The following is a 4,345-nucleotide window of genomic DNA, read 5'->3' as shown; positions in this document are numbered from 1 at the left end:
ATCTAACAAGAAAACCCCGTTGCTTTTTTCTTACAGAATAAATAATAGCCCACTTCAACATGTTACTAAGCTTAAGTATCTTGGGGTCACAATCATGCACAATTTGAATTGGAATGCACACATTGAAAACATTTGTGGTTCTGCTCAACGCAAACACGGTCTGTTAAGGCGAAAGTTGAAAGATGCTACACCCGAGGTAAAGCTCAAGGCGTACAAAACAGTTGTACGGCCCTCACTGGAATACGCATGTATAGTCTGGGATCCGCACAAAGTGGGCTTGACAAATAAACTGGAATGAATTCAAAGACTAGCCGCACGGTTTATCTTTAATGCTTATCAAAGGACGCAGTCTGTAACTGCGTTATTAGCTCGTGCCGGTTTGCCCGAACTTGCAACGCGCAGAAAAATAGCCAGGTTGAAATTCTTGTACCAACTGTATAACAATAAATTCAATTTGGACTCCAGACTATACTTGCGTCCCCCTGGACGAGTGTCCCCACGTACTGGTCACCCTCATGCTGTAATGCCATATGTGCCGCACGTTGATGCCTTCAAATTTTCCTTTCTTGTGAAAACTATAGTCGATTGGAACAAACTTGACGCGGATGTATTTATTGAAACGAACACAACTGAAGCACTTGAGCGTAGACTGTCATGTGTTTGCTGAATGCATTGTTTGTTTATTGCAGAACTGGTGTTACTTGTTCGTGGAAAATTCTTTTCCCCCACCCCTGTAACAGCCCGCAAGGGCTAACAGTACTGGAAATAATTCAAGATTCAAGATTCAAGATTCAAGATTCATTTATTTCTCCAAGAGAAAAAGGCCGGGGACAAAAAGCTGCCTTGAAGCAGCTTGACGGGGTCCGGGGCCCATTTACAAAATGGCAGCAGTGAAGGGAAAAAAAGTACAATTTGACATACATCATGAATCAAAGAACCATACACAATGCAGAATTACAATTAAACTTAATGTAATACATAGTAAAAATTCAAATATACAATGCACTGAGAAGTAACAAAAAAGCATGATACAGCGGTATAGAAGAAACAGAAGGAGTAAAACGTAATTGCATTTCAACACTACGACATAATATATCAAGTTCAAACAATACATAGCAGCATTTCTTTTTATACAATGGCAAAAAAAAACAATATTAGCCTAATTTGGGTTTGAACCCACCACATGCTCAAAAAATTGCTGAACAATTGTTTTTCTGTTTAGGTTCATATTTTCTGTGTACCATTTGTTTGTATTAGGGTGTTCGGAACCAGGAAATGCAACATTTGGGAGCCATACGTTGTGCGAAGTCGGGGTAGATGCCATTTCTCTTTGCGTCTGGTGGTTGTATGAGTGTGCGTTTGTGTCACCGATGAGAGTTGGATTATGAACTTAGCCCGAGGTAAGCTCAAGTTATTCAAGGCGCGAAGAATGGTAAATGACACTAGATGATGAATGGGAGATATTGCATGTTTAATAAACAGTGGTCTGGTATGAGCCAGGTAACCTGAGCCAGAAACTATGCGGATAGCTTTTTTTTGCAGAAGTAGTAGTTGGTTTAGATGCACGCGAGCCGCAGTTCCCCACACAAGATGGCAGTAGCTTACTTGAGAGTGAAATAATGAATGATGTATTAATTTTTTAACTTTCACGGGAAACAAGTCGCGACCTCGTGAAAGAGCTCCTACAGATTTCGCCAAGCTTAAAGAAAGATGACGGAAGTGATCAGCCCATTTAAGATGTTCGTCAAATATTACGCCAAGAGATTTATATTTGCTTACGATTTCGATAGCGTAGTCTCCAATAAGCAGTGGGATTGATATGGTTACTTTCCGATTTATCGAACGAAAAATAACCGCCTTTGTTTTATTATGATTAATCTTTAAAGTGTTTACATGTGACCAGTTATGGAGGCTTTCCAATATGACGTTCGCTTCAAAGAGGAGTTCATTCGATGAGTTTCCAGATAAAAATAAACTAGTGTCGTCGGCATATATTATAAATTCAGCATTCTTGGAACTATGGACGAGATCGTTTATATATACGTTAAAGAGGAACGGACCTAAGATACTGCCCTGCGGTACTCCGCATCTTATATACCCAAACTGGAGCTACAACCATCAACACATACGGATTGCTGCCGTTTTTCAAGGTATGACCTTATCAACTTAAGCGGATTGCCTCTTATACCGTACGCATAAAGTTTACCTAAAAGAATGTTATGATTAATGCAGTCAAATGCTTTGCTGAAATCGACAAAGATGCCCAGTGTTAGAAGTTTATTTTCAATGTTTTGCAAAATTAGTTCTTTTTGTTTAAGTAGCGCAGATTCCGTACATAAGCCTTGTCTAAAACCAAATTGGGAATCTGTAAAAAGGCGATTATCATTAGGTAAATTTCCAAACGCTTAAGCAAAATTTTTTCTAGTGGTTTCGAGAAAATTGGCAGAATCGATATTGGTCGATAGTTGCCCATGTCTTGTGTCGTCCCAGATTTATGGATAACAATCACTTTGGCTAGCATTAGTCTGTCTGGGAAGGCAGATGAAGATATCGATAGGTTAAATATATACGATAAGTGTGGTGCAAGAAGGTCAGCTACAAATTTTATTGGTTTTACTGACAGACCCTCTGCGTCAAGGCTGAAGCTATTCTTCAAGGCCATTAGTGTAGCGAAAACTTCCAATGGGTGCGTAGGGTGGAGAAAAAAGGAGTCAGGTGTGTGTACAGAAATTAGGCAGGTAGCATCTTTGTTATAGTCTGCTTTAGGGAGACCAATAAAATGTTTGTTAAAGCTATCCGCTAGTTCAGTACCCATTAAGGTTTCACCGTTCATTGTAAGACCTCCTATAGAATTGGAGGGCTTGGGCATGTTAAGGACTGCGTTTATTGCTTTCCAAACTAATTTTCCATCACAGCGGCCGTCTTTATCAAATATATTCGTATAATATTCCTCACGCGCCTTGCGCAACTCGCTGTTTAATTTATTTCTGAACTGTTTGAAGGCAGTCAGGTCGGCCAAATCTCGGCTGGATAAAAATTTTTGAAACATCTTGTCTTTCTTTTTTATCTGTTTATAAAGAGACGGCGTAATCCATGGTTTTCTCATTTTTTTAGATTGGCGCTTTGTGCACCACGGGAAACATGCATCATATATTTCATGAAATTTATTTATAAATATATTGTACGCTTCATCTGCACTGTTATTAGTATAAATTTCGGACCAGTCAGCACTGTTTATCATTTCTCTGAATTTATTAAGATTTGTGTCATTAATTGACTGATAGGTAGTATGGGCTTTTCTAGTGAAAGTTGAAAGTTTTTGTACAACCGACACAAAAATTGGACAGTGGTAGCTAAGGTCGGACGACAATGTACCAGCGTATTCGACAGTAGTGTCTGCATTCACGACGTATAAATCTAGAGTTGTCTGGCTGGAAGCCGTAATTCTTGTGGGATACACTATTACGTTTGTAAAAACATTGGATTCAATTATGTTGGCAAGACTAAGTGACGTGTAATTATCTTCAGCTATGTTTATATTCAAATCGCCACTCATGACCACTATACAACGGTTACTAGAACAGAATTCTAGAAATTTGTTTACATAATTGAGAAACTGGTCACTGTTCCCGCTCGGGGGCCTATACACTACCGATAAGATTTGATGGTAATGACGTAATGTGAGAATTTCATAGTCATTTGTTATGACTGAAAATTCATCAACAAGCTCGAATGTTAACAAGATTTAATATAAACTGCCAGGCCGCCCCCGCGGGTACCTCTGTTCAAAAAAAAAAGCGCGAGAATGATTCCATCGAAATGAGATCATTTTCTTGTGCGCACCATGTTTCAGTAAACATAAAACAATCAAAAGATACCGGAAGATTATGTATCATCTGATCTAGTTGTTCGTGTTTATGCCTCATTGAGTGAATGTTTAAATTCAACGCTGAGAACAAGCCTTTCTTTTTCATACTAGATCCCAGTTCACAGGGGCAAACACGTTCAAAATACCGATTGACTGTCATCAAGAAATGATAAGAAGAATAAAGTACGTGACCATACGGAAAATGGTTGGCAAACGCAACTTATGTAACTGCAAGGCCGAGTTCTTGCTGACATATGCAGATATCTCTGGTACAGGAACAATAACCACGTGGGACTGTCAATTTGTACGATATAAACTTGGGCAATCAAACTGGATGCTTCATCACGACTGAAACTGTTTAGTGCCACAACCTTAAGCACAGGGACACAACAACGTAATATGACGCAATTCTTTTGGGCATAATATACTTACAAGGGATGTACGAGGGTATGACAAAACTTCTACAGAATAAACATG

Source organism: Dermacentor andersoni, chromosome 1 (assembly GCF_023375885.2).
Source record: "Dermacentor andersoni chromosome 1, qqDerAnde1_hic_scaffold, whole genome shotgun sequence".
NCBI classification, from domain to species: domain Eukaryota; kingdom Metazoa; phylum Arthropoda; class Arachnida; order Ixodida; family Ixodidae; genus Dermacentor; species Dermacentor andersoni.
Note: the sequence above shows the minus strand (reverse complement) of the source record.